Here is a 13,798-nt window from a genome sequence, read left to right as displayed (position 1 = left end):
AATTCATTCATGGCTCTTCCACTCACTGTGCCACCCAAACAAAATGTGGCCAGTCCTGTAGATAGCCCCACTGTCTCCAGAATGCGTTTCCATTATGCTGACTCAGACCCTTATCAGTTCCTACCTACATGAACACCTTCTGGCTGGCCCTCTAATTCAAGAGTCTCTCCTACCCCAGTCTGCTGACACATTGCTGCCAAATTTTCTCTATTTTAAATCTTTTTATTTGAGTATAGTTGACCCACAATGTCACGTTCACTTCAAGTATAAAACATACTGATTCAGCATCTCTAAATATTATGCTTATGTTTACCACAAATCTAGCTATCATCTGTCACCATACAACACTATTACGTTATCACTATGTTTCTTAAGCTGAAAAGTATGGAATACTTCATGAATTTGTATATCATCCCTGCACAAGGGCCATGCTAATCTTCTCTGTGTTGTTCCAATTTTAGTATATGTGCTGCCAAAGTGAGCACAGCTAAATTTTCCTAATACATCTCTTTGTCCATGCTACTCCTCTGTTTCCTTTTCTTGTCTCGGCATATTAAATCTTAATCTCTAAGCCTGCTTTCTAAATCCCCCATAATATGACCCAAAACTATCCTTCCAACCTTATCATCTACAATATTCTCAGTTAATTAAATGTTCCAGCCAAATTGTCTGTTATTGCAAAGAATCCTTATACTTTCTCAATTTCATTATTTTTTCATTTCCTTTGCATAGGAATACATCACTCACACAATCTATACCTAAAAATACCTTTTATTAAAAAAATTATCTTTCCCTCACTTCAATCCCAATTTGTATTTATATTATTGAGTTCCATCTTTTTTTATAGCTTCTAGTCAACTTTAAGTTCTTTGAGGAAGGAATCATGTCTTGTTTTTCTTAGTATTACTTTCAATCCATCACCCTAGAGAAAAGCAGTAAAAATATGAATGGAAGAAGAAAACTCACCAAATGATATCTCTGCAAATGTCGCATAGTGAATTAGAAGCAAATTGGAAGAATCTGGTTATGCTCTAGGTAGAAGAAAGATCCAACTGAGGGTAGGCTTCTTCAGTCTATGGGGAGTGTGAAATATCACAGAGAAACTTAGTAGGTAATATAAAAATATTTGCATGAGTCTATTATTTAGTACTTGTTATTAGTACTATTATTCAGTACTTATTAAATGCCTACTGACATCCTCAAAATATTTCAGATGCAGAAAGATGTTCCAAAAAAGATAAATCTACAGTATTCCAAACCTCATTCTGAGTGACTGTACTGTGAAGAAATTTCTCTTGAGAATAAAAGATCGGCAAAACCGTCTTCACTTGTTCCCAAAGCCACCTTTTAACTCAGAAGTTTCCTGGAGTTGAAAAGGTAGTAACTCAAAAAGCACTGAAGAGCTGAACTCGATTCAACTTTGAATATTTTTTTATTTTAGCAGATTCTCTGTTTCTTTTAGGAACATAAAAAATGCAAACTAGATCTTGGTAGAGAGGAGGCTGCAGACTTGCAAATAAGAAATAGGTTGTTTGATAATAAGAAAAACAAAATGCAAGGAAAACAGCAAATGAGATTACAAATAAATTCAAAATGTCAGCTATAAAAAGAACCATAGCTTGAGATCATAACAGATGCAAGTGATTTTAATAATCTAAAAAGCAAGGCCAGGGACGGTGGGAAAGAAAACCAAAATAACAAATGATACCTAAGGAAAATATTTAATTATTGTGGCTGTTTAAAGTTGTAATAAAATCTCTTTAGCTGATCAGAATGTTCTCCAGACATAGAATTTTATTCTTCTCTCATAAAATAAATATAAATATCAAATATTCTAGATAATTTTCCTATTTTTTCTTATAAATACAGCATAACAATCTCTGAATGGTTTCTGTATTTTTTCTCAAATCACTCAAATCTTTGAAAGACCAAATTAAAATTATATGCTCCTACACATAAGTGGACTCATCTTTGAGGGCACAAATTTCAAAAAATAATTTAGTGTCACTATCCCCACAGCATGAAGAAGACATTCTGTGTCTTTATATATATACTTGACATATAGTTAGGGTACAATATGCTATTACGAGAAAATAAATGAGGGTTAGGCATGATATGAGCCTTCCCTAGTATTTCAGTCTCATTCTCTGCTAGTCTCTCAAGATATTCTTATAGTCTAAAAAATAATGAAATCTTACCATTTGCAACAACGTGGATGGAACTAGTGTACAATGCAAAGTGAAATAAGTCAGAGAAAGACAAATACCATATGATTTCACTCATATGTGGAATTTAAGAAACAAAACAAATGAACAAAGAAAAAAGAGAGAAAGAGAAAGAGGAAGAGAGAGAGAGAGAGACAAACCAAGAAACAGACTCTTACTAATAGAGAACAAACTGATGGTTACCAGTGGGGAGGTGGATGGACAAATGGGGGAATAGGTATGGGAATAGGTATGGTGATTAAAGAGTACACTTATCATGATGAAAATAAAATAAAACAATTAAAAATATATGTGTATTCTTTTTCTATTATTTCAATTCTTATAGTCTAGACACATTTAAACCACTCACATTCCTGTAACATCCCCAAGTTCTCCTATGTAACTATGCCTCTGCTCCTGCTAATTTGTCTTTCTTGTATGGTATTTCCAATTTGTCTACATGGTAGGCTCCTACTCATCTTTAAGACAATTTTAGTATCATCTCCTCTCTAAAGCCTTCCTAAACCATTCTCAGTACTACCAGATAATTTATATGTAATTCATTGGTACTCATGATATTGTATTCTAATTATTTAGAATTCCTTGAGACCAGAAACTGTGCCTTATTTGTCACTGCAAGTTTTAACACATGACATGATATCAGGATCCTGCTACATGATTGGGTGAATGTTGACCAAATGTGTATGTCTATATGTATGACTATAAGTTCCTTGAGATTAAAGACACTGTGCTATTCGTCACAGTACACACAAATCTAACACAGTGACCACTACAAGTTGGCTCTAAGCATAATGTTTTAATGAATTACCTTGCCATCAAGAAAGGACAGAGTTTAAATGGTAGGTACTAGCCTTTAACCTGTCGTTTTATAATAGTAGATTAATATAGATTCATGTATCTACACAGAAAGGAAATATAGAATATACCAAAGATTGCTGAATTTATTGATATAAACTTCTTTTTGCAAATCACTCTGTTCTTGCTATTTCCTGGAAAAACTCAGAAACATCTATTTCTTTATAGAGGACTCTCTTTTGATAAAGTGATAAAATTTACTTATTAAATTTTGACCATCACAGATAATGTTTTCATAATGTAAGCAATAAAGGAAACAAACAAAAAAAAGGGTTGCTATTTTGACACTTATCCTGATTTTAGGCAATGTGATATTACAGGAAAGTCAGAACAACTTACTGCCAGGGTTAAGATTCTCAGCCAGCTCACACACATCTGTGCTTGCAAACTTTAGCAGTTTATTTGACTTCTCTGTGCCTCCATTTCCTCAGCTGTAAAATGGGGAAGAAATAACAGTGCTCGCCTCACAGCATCATTGTAAAGGTTAAAGTTGTTACAGCTTTTGTAACCACTGTGTCTGGAACATTGTAAGTTCTCAATAAAATGTAAGTGATTATGATGTTACTACATCGGATGGTCTTTAATAATCAGGAGTGAAATTCCATCTTCCCAGTGTGAGAAGATAAAAGCTCCCTGATCCTCTCTCCACATGACCCAGCTAACCAAAAAAGTAAATTGCTGTAGTCCTTATGAAACAAGCATGTCTCAAAAATTTTTTATTAGGCCGAGCACCTGGAAGCCATGGAACTCTATGGAATAGGATGCTTTTTTGCAGAACAAATGGAATATGATTACATTCAATACCAACATACCAAAAAAAAAAAAAAAAAAAAAACTTGGCTAGCAGAAAATATTGTTATATTGTAGCACACATATTACCACAAATGGGTGCTTTCAGAACAAAATATGTTGCTATTAGTTATTAATGACTACTATTTTGGCATGTATTTGGTATACTACCACCAATACTCACTATTATAGCTAATAGTCCCTTTAACTAAATAAAATCTGTATTAACATCTCACAGTTACTTTTTAAAATTTTTCCTATGCATAATTCTGAGTTAGTTTACTTTGCATAGGTGTGATTATTCTGTGAAAACAAATTTACAACCCATTTTTCTCTTTCTTCTTAAGATAGAGGCATTCATCCACATTAATGTAAACTTTTTCACTATTAATATAAATTAATAATTTAAAATAATTCATTAGTAACTTTTTACAATTTAAATGGCTCCATAACAGATATATAGATATCACTTAGACATTTTCCTATTTTTGAACATTTAAGTTGTTTTATTTTTATTATAAATAATGCTACCATGAATATTTTCATGCACACTTTGTTTTCCTGCTTTATCCTTATTTCTTTAGATTGAAGTCCCAGAAAAAGTTTACTGCACTGAAGAATTTTAAGGTAGAAGAAAAATTCAAAGTAAAGAATTCAACACATCACTTTAGAATATGTTTCCTATAAATTGGGAGTAAATTAACTGTCAGCAAAACATCTTGCGCTATCTTGAGGACTACTGATGTTCCATAATACATGGACTTAATTAAGTTTTTAAAATCTATGTTCAAAAAGAAAAAGAAGGATAAAATGGATTTGCTGGTTGGGGAAAATAATCTAAAGACAAAAGAAGGAAAGCAATATTGTTCATTTCACATCTTCTGGCATCAAGAAGAATTAATAAGAGTAAAACTAATACAACACTATATGTTAATTATACTTTAATTTAAATAAATAAAATTTAAAAAGAGTAGAATGGATGGAGTGCCCGAAATTATTAGAAGTCATTTACTTGTATTACATGTATTACCTTATAAGAATTCTCTGAGCTAGGTACAGTTATCATTCCCATTTTTTTTCCAGTTATTTTTCATGAAAAAACAAAGTCACAGAGAGGTTAGGTAACTTGCAAACATCACACAGCTAATTACTGCTGAAACCAGACTCCAAACAAAGGCAGACTGGCAAAGAGCCTGTGCTCTTAACCACCCAACCATCTGCTTCCACAGAACAGGGAGATGAACCTCAAGTAAAGGAAGTAAATTTTTAAAAAGATCCCAAAAAGCCAATTTCAATAAATTCAAATCTATAGAACTAATTTCTCAAAAATTCTATCAACAGTATGGGCATTTATTTATAAAACATGTATATCAAATTTAAAGATGAGAAATTTGGAAAGAATCTGTCAGAATCAAAATTTAAATAAATGTAAGAATGAATAGAAGGATTTGGTTAATTCTTGAATTCTCATTCCAATGATCCATAATATGGACACCGATTATGTAAAATTTCTCCTTGAAGTTTAATTGAACTCAAATTCAATAAATAGGCACAAAACTACTAAAGAATAGAACCATGGACAGTATTATTCTTTAATACAACATTGATAATTGGTCAACTATTATGTGACAGAGGATCATGATCAAGGAAGATAATAATCCCATGGTCTCCCTATTGACCAGATGACATATGGAATGTTATAGCTAGCTGAGTCTCACTTCCACAAAGAGTCATCCAAAACAATGAGACCAGGATGATTATGGTCTGGAAATGAGAGGTAAAAAGGAAAAAAGACAAAAACAAAAACAAAGCACTAAGATATTTGAAGGGCAGTCACTGGGAAAAAGAACAGTTTATACTGCATTGTTTTAAGTATATAACACATTCAGGTAGCTAAAAATTTCAAAGAGATCACTTCAGGAAGTAAACCATCCTTCACTAGTAGACAAGTTTAAACACAAAATTGAGAGCCATCTATCAGAAGTACTAAAAACCTTCCCAAAACTGAGGGGAAAATTGAACCAGAATGCCTACGCAGTTTCTTCCAGATATAATACTGTGATGTTCTTAAAATCTGCAAAAAAAAAAAAACAAATCATAAGATTTCTATAACTATAAAATCTAATTTCATTAAACTCCTATTAAAGGTGGTTACTTCCACTAAGGGGTATCTTAATGACATTGCTCATAGGCAATTCTGCTGTAAAAACAAAATACGCCTTTTAGCTAAAGAAGAAAACAGTACAAGCAGCAAAGTCTTCCACTGATTCCACTTTACTCAGAAATCCATTAAAGTAAATCTACCACATTGGGAATATCTTTAAATCGGCACTCTGTGAAAATTGACTGAAAATTTGGCAAAATGAAGGAAAAAACCTGAGTTTTAATATATCCACTCCTTCCTGAGGAGAAAAATGGAGATCAAATGAGTTTATTAACAACTTTATAATGTCCTAATGGAATTTTCATTGATGTACTAATCAATATTTCAGAAAATGGACATTAAGTCTAACTTATCTATGCCAGAGTTAATGCTAAGATAACATTTCCATTGTGAGACTTGCTTTTAATTTAGCAACTTTATATCTTCTGAGAAAATTACCCTTAATGAATAATTTAACTGTTTCTATCCATAAGTGAATTTTAATATGGAAATGGCTCTTGAAAGCAACCAGAACTACTCTTACAAGGTAGAGATTTGAAAGTCAAAGGAATTTTGCCTAATGATTAGGTTCTTCCTTGCTGAGGACAATATGATAAATTTTTACAAATCCTTAATTAAAATATTAAATAATACATATTTATACAATTATATAAAAAGTAAGAACATAGATTATTATGATTATTTTTTTAATTTCCCAATAACCAGATTGGGGTGGAAATGGCATTCTTACTTTCAGCAGGATTTCAACCAAAAGGCATTAGAGAAATGGGGGATGGAGACTACTCAAAAGGAAAAAAAAATAAATTACACATGGGGCAGGAAAGGGCAGGAGATGGTCCAGTTTGGGCATATTTAGGAGAGAAAGGTTGAAAATTATTTTGCAACCTTATTCTGAAGAAGTTTAACATAAAACTTTCAGCCTGTTTGATTTTGGAAGAAGATATATGTGATCTTGGATTTACTATAAGTAATTTTTCTCAAAGAATTGGAGGAAATAGAAGATTGAAATAACACGCTGTATAGAATTTGCAACAAACAAAAAAGTTTTGGAAGGACTTTTACAATGAATGAACTGAAAGGTCATAAAATAGAGATTATGAGATGACTGGGAATCCTTGAGAGCTCATATAAAATTAGAAAACATCAGTCTGCCATTCCCACTTTATTTAAGAATACAGAATAAATTTTCACCAAAACTTTTAGGTAAAAGTAAGATAGTCTGCCTTCACTACAAAATTTGTGGTTCTTTTTAATGATCAGAAACTTTTAAGTATTTTACTCAATTTACACTTTCTTATATTATTTTTAATTCTGAACTTTATGAATTTATTTGCCTATTCAAACATTTTAATTTATAATTTTTTAGTCAAAAATTATAAATTAAATATAGTCTTTTCCCTACATTTTACGGATTGAGAAAGAGGAAACTCTCAGTGTTCATTAATTTTTCAAAATGGATATTCTAATTTATTTCTTTGAATACATATAAGAAATTATGCCAGTAAAAATACCATCATGAAAATGAAGAAATCTGAATTGCACAGTGTTGTACTGGTGCTAGTTCCTATCACCTCAGGAGAGCCAACTGGACACACTTCTTCCCAACTCCATTATTAATTACATTATGTTAATAACTTAAAGTTGTCCATGATGGAAGTATTTATACCCAGACATTTGCACACAGTACAAACTGAACTTTCATCTCTTTCTTTCAGAAAGCCAGTTGTTGAGAAAGAAAGAAAGAAAGAAAGAAAGAAAGAAAGAAAGAAAGAAAGAAAGAAAGAAAGCCAGTTATTAAATACTTACCAGCACACCACTGGTTCCACCCACAAAAAAAAGATTTTAAAGAGGTTGGGAGGGACAGAAAGAGGAGGAGGAGGAGGAAAGGAGGGAGGAAGGGAAGAAGGAAGTTAGTTAATTTCAAGAGCATGGAGAATCACTGCCAATCAACAAAGTTCAGCTAGTTCAAGAGCAAATGAGATTGACATATCATATACAAAAAGAATCTTTAGTTCCCAGTCTAGAGAGGCCTGCTTTTTTTTTTTTTTTTTTTGAGAGAGAGAGAGATTGAGAGTAGAGGGAGACAGAGAGAGAACCCTAACCAGGCTCTGCACTGGGCATGAAGCCTGTTGATTTCCAACTCATGACCCTGATAATCATGACCCTGAGATCACGACTTAAGCCAAAATCAAGAATCAGATGCCTAACCTACTGACACACCCAGGTGGCCTGAGGCCAGCTCTTTTTAAAACAGCCTGGACTATTGCAAAAAACTGAGGAATAACTGGGCACCCATAAGAATTGAAAGTCATCCTCAGAATGACTGAAATTGAGACTTGAACCGGGTCATATAAATCCAGAGCCAAGGACTTGACAGGCCAGATGTGGCAGACTATATAAATTAAAATATCTTTAAAAAGACAAAACAAGCACCAATTTCAAATAAGAATGCCAAGTCAACCATGCTAAAGATCTAACATGTATTCAGTGTCTGACATTTATTCCGTTGTTGATCTTTGAAGGAAGGTATATGCTGTTCAAATGAGCAGGTCATAATGGACCCAATTTCCGAGCTATTTGGATATTTATAATGGAACATCTCTACTCGAGCTGTGAAATGTTTATCAGGGAACAACATCCAGAAGCCAGACAATTTAAAAATGACATCAGGGCCTTTCAATATATATTTCAATTGAGTGTAGAAAAGAAGAAAAAGATAATTACCCTCTGAGTAATACTGTTTCCCATGAACTACTATTTTTTTTAATCTTTTACATTCCTAGCAATGACATTTCTACCATAACTGACATGGTCACAACTGCAAACTCCCCATGTTACGGGTTATGTGCCCCACATTACACATTACTTACAACTAAACTACCTCACTGGGGTTAAGTATGCTAGTCAGAGGAGAGGTTCCTCCATTTTTAACTCTAGTTCTAACATCACTAAATGTATGACAGTGGGCTCACTATTTAATCTCTTGGGACTTTTATTTCCTCACTGATAAAATGCCTAACTTATAGAATTACCACGAGGGTAGATGAGCTTACATGTACAAAGAGCACAGAATGGTGTATGGCACATAACAAATGCTAAATAAATGATGATTTTTATTATTTTAGTACCTCAACATTAATATTGGTTTCCATTAAGTGGCTTTTTAATGATGATTATCTGTTTTACTAAGAAACCCCAAGTATGTAGTGAATAAACATTATTTTATGGCTATCTTAGTAACTCAGCTGCTCTGAATTGGAAAGAAATGCCAAATTTTGCAGATACACTTTTGTCAAAAATACTTAGTCCTAGCAGTTCTAATCTACAACAAATTTCTTTGGGCTGTTATTAGACATTGTCCTTGTTATGTGACTGTGTGCATTATTTTTCTGATATCAAATTTTTCTTAGTCGAAGTAATAGTCAGCCTAATGCTGTTTCCTGCATTGATGTCTCCAAAAACTCAAAGATTTTAAAAATAAGGTCTATTTCTTATTAAAGTTGCATGCCCACAATTGTTTTCCTGCAACTCTGCCCCCGTTACTGCCTTTCCTGCAAGATCCAGACTTACAAAACTATCCCTCTTTGGGTCTCAGGCCAATGGAAGAGAGAGAGCACAGCTGACGATGAACTCACTTATAAAACCTATGCACAAAGTGACACATGGCATTCCCACCCATTTCATTGGCCAATGCAAGTCCCATGGCCACCCATGAGTCAAACAGAGAAAAGACGTATAATCCTCCCATGGAAAGAGGCAGAAAATATCTTGAACAATATGATCTACCACCAGGTCTTAGTGCTTTCAGGGACCAGATGCTATTTTTAAGGGAAGGGTTTTTTGTTTTTTTAATTTGACTTTTTTCCGTGATTTTACTCTGTGCAGTGTTTGGTTGTAGTTAAAGGGTTTTTTTGTTTTTATTATTTCTCACCTGTATTATTTATTATGATTTAGAAAAGAAACTCTTATCTACATCCCAAAACTGGGAACATTAGTGGCCCAATGGCACAGGATCCAAATGCATGACAGCAGACAAAACCTCCTTTCTTCTACACAATCCGTCTCTACCATTTTGCTCTACTACTTCTACGACTAATAGTTCCAACCATGTGTGTGCCCCTGGCAGGAGACCTTATGGCTGACTCATTATTAAAATTCTTAATATTTTTTGCTCAGAGGTGCGATATATAGGACAATGACTAGATCTAGATGGAATTACACTGATATTCTGACATAATCACCCATTTCCTTGGGGAATATTGTACTTTCGTTGATTCTAGGACTCATGCTTGTTTTCATATTTTAACATCTCTTGTATTGGGATCCTTCCTTAAATTACCATTTGAAAGCATTATACAATATGAACAAATTTTTTCTTTCTTGGTTATATATAAACTTATGATGTATTTAAAAATACTTCATCAACTTCAATGAAATATGGTTCTTATTAATATAGATCTCAAGTTTGATCAGTACTAACATGTTGAGTGCCTCATCCAATAAGTTATGATGCGGTGAACCATCCTTCCCTAGAGGCTGCTACCCCAGGTCCCTTATGACAGTCAGTGGTACTGGTCTGTACAGAAGCCATCCTGAGCATTCAGAGACTGCTCTGTTAACAAGGTCAGTTTAATGAATGACAGAATTTTTTCCTTTTTCCAATTGTTAGAAATTTCAGATCTTCATAAAATTTGAAAGAACAGTACAAATAACACCCATTTACACTTCTTCTAGATTTACCACATTTGCCTTCTGTGTGTGTGTGTGTGTGTGTGTGTGTGATTTATTTTGCAAAACCACTTAATAAATTGTAGACCTAACACTTCATTCTGGACTTCAACATGCATGTTTTACATAACTATAGGCCATCATCACACCTAAAATGTTAATAACTTACAATATCATCTAAAATACTATCCATATTTAGATTTATGTAAGTGCCCTAATATGTCAAATATCCAATGGAAGCCCTCTGAACTTCACTCCTCCAAACAACTTCAGCCCATCCAAATAACTTCATAAGCTCTAACTTTCTGCCATTTGCCTATGCTTGAAATTCTTAAGAGAACATTTTATTTCTTCACTGAACCCAAACTGAAAGAGGTACAAATATACAGATGGTGAAACGAAAACAGCAAAGTTTATACCACAATAGTCCCAAAGATTTTATAGAGAGCTAAATTGTTTTGGAGTTTCAATAAATGAGTTTGCATAAGTGGATATTATGCAGAAATATGTTAATTAGAATGCAGATGAGATATAACAGCAATAATGATACTGCTGCTAAGCTGACTCTTTCATCAGTTAGGACTCTTCGTTGGGGAAAAAAATGACCCTCCATCCAATATAATAAGCTAACAGTCATACTTTTAAAAATAATCTATAAGTTTTCCTGGCATTATACTTCAGAGACCACCATAAATGAGTGAACACACCCAAGGGTAGTGTTACTCACCTTTTCTATAACGTCAACAGAACTCTCATGGGGAAAAGATGGATTAGCTCTTCTACAAACATGGTCCCTGGAGTTAAGCAAAATAATGCAGAACAGATTTTCAATTTAGCAGCTTTAGAAACGTTCTGTGAAAGTTACCAAAAAAAATCCTTTCCCATGGTGCTCACTTGCCTAAATGGAAGCATCTGTTCTGAAGATTAGTGCATCCTGGAAAAGCTCAAGGGGAAGTGTGCCACTTTTCTTCTATGAAACCCAAGTGTTAACCACCTGCATGTTCCCAAGTCCTCCAACATTTTAGAGTCATAACTTCCTCCTTTAGTGTCTCAATAAGTCTTCCTTCAAATACTGCCTAGAGGGCTGAAGAACCCCAACTTTTCCTAGAGGATTGAAGAACCCCAACTTTTCCTTAGAGGATTATTAAGGAATTGCATTGCACCAATATTCGCCTTTCTCTGATTTCCTGCTTTACCTGAAGGTTCGATTGCCTCCTCATAATGATTTGCCTCCCATGGAACCTATTCACTTCCTGTCTAGCTCAGCCAGGGTAGATATTTGCCCTTTTTTAGTTAGTCCCAAGAGAACAGAGAATTTTGCTAAAATTGTTAGGTTAACAGAAAGGAAGTTAAGCATAGAAAAAACAATGCAAAATTTAATATTAGCTGTTTCTGTTTCCGAGGCCCCTCTTCATTGCTGTCTACAGGGAGTTTTCTTTTCTTTTCTTTTCTTTTCTTTTTTTTTTTCTTTTTCCTTTTTGCAGGGGAGGGGAAGTGCCCTCACCCTCATGATCCAGGCTTGCCACTATGTTGCCTTAAGATCCTTCTCCGCATCTGGCCCTTCCCTGTATCCCCTCCTTTCTCGTTTTATAATCTCCTCACACATCCTCTTCTCACTCCCAAACTCCTACTTTTCTTATTTATGACGAAAAGCAATTTTATTTTCATCGTTATAGCCCTAAGCCATCAATATGAAACTTCTGGCCTCACATTCCCCTATCAAAAGACAGAGTATTCTCCAACACTTAAAAGTCATCTACTCTAGAACTTCTCTCTAATGACATTAAGAAATGTTACCAGTTAAGAATAGATCCTGCTTCATGAATATCAATGTCTTAACTACAATGAGGCAAAAGACTAACATTTTTCCCCACAAAATGAGAAATGTAGGGAATAATTTGTCTCCAAAACAAGTGTCTATCAGTGCCCCCAAGCTCTTCTACCTTTTAGCAACACAACACTTTTAACATGTGTCCCTTTCCCTCATGCTCATAACATGGATCTTCCATGTCCAGGCAGGAAGAGCAAATGTTTTTAAATAGAAGAAGAAAAAAAAGAAAGAAAGAAAGTGAGAAAATGAGAAAGCTAAAGGGACAAGCCAGCCAAGTCTACTTTTATAAAAAGAACTTTCTAGAAGCCCCATCCAAAGATATCTGCTTCTATTTCATCGGCTAGACCTCTGTTATACATCCACTACTCTACAAGGATGTGTACGAAATTAGGGTTCTGTAAGTAATAAAGAAGACAATGAATACTTGGAAGGCAACCAGAAATGTCCATGAGCTGAGCAAAAACAGAGATCACACAAATTCAAATCTTACCAAGTAGCAAGCTCACTTACATGCTGTAAAGGATTCAAGCTAACAAAAGTCTCAGAGGAAGCAGAGAGAATGCTTAGATGTCAAGAGCAGATCCCCAAGTTATTTCTACCAGACATTCCCTCTGGTCCATAATAGATGAGGTCTCTAAGTGAGAGTCACAGAACCACTTTACACACAGGGAGCATTTAAATTATGAAGCAGAGAGATATATCATCTTCATCACATTCTGATTAGAATAGGTCATCTGCCTTCTTCCTGCCCCCTACCCAGGGTAATTTTCTCCACCAGGCTGCTTTCATTTCTTTCTCCCAGCCTGCAACCAGTTTCTCCTTCTTTGTGGGGATAAAGAGATAGAACCAGCTTCTTTTAGTTTTGATTTTTTTTTAATTAGGTAGGATATGTTTCTTGGTTCTTTGCACAGAATCTTTTGCATAAAACAAAAAATAAAATAAAATATGTATTCTCTTCCCATCTTGGGCATGCTCCCCCAGAGTCACGAGATTCTTTTTTTCCCTTTATATCTACAAAGTAACTCGACAAATTTATGGAGTCTGCTAACTACCATTTATTGTTCAAGGCACTGGGGATCTAAAAATGGGTGAGAACTTGTCCTTACCCTGGAGAAGCTCACTGTTTTGAGGGTGAGATAGGTTCATAAATAGACTATCACAAAGCAGTATGGAAAGTTCTATGATAGCCATATTCCTAGGGTATGA

General features: G+C 34.3%; 1 non-coding gene across 1 annotated transcript; it reads right to left on the bottom strand.

The window, feature by feature from the left end:
* Window positions 1-378: 378 nt before the first annotated feature.
* LOC113258109 (U6 spliceosomal RNA) lies at window positions 379-485 on the bottom strand. Its single transcript, XR_003317124.1, has one exon. It is a non-coding gene; the product is annotated as a U6 spliceosomal RNA (small nuclear RNA).
* Between the last annotated feature and the right edge of the window lie 13,313 nt (window positions 486-13,798).

The sequence above is a fragment of the Ursus arctos genome, unplaced genomic scaffold (assembly GCF_023065955.2).
Source record: "Ursus arctos isolate Adak ecotype North America unplaced genomic scaffold, UrsArc2.0 scaffold_26, whole genome shotgun sequence".
Taxonomy (NCBI): domain Eukaryota; kingdom Metazoa; phylum Chordata; class Mammalia; order Carnivora; family Ursidae; genus Ursus; species Ursus arctos.
Note: the sequence above shows the minus strand (reverse complement) of the source record. Positions and strands in the feature narration are given on the sequence as shown.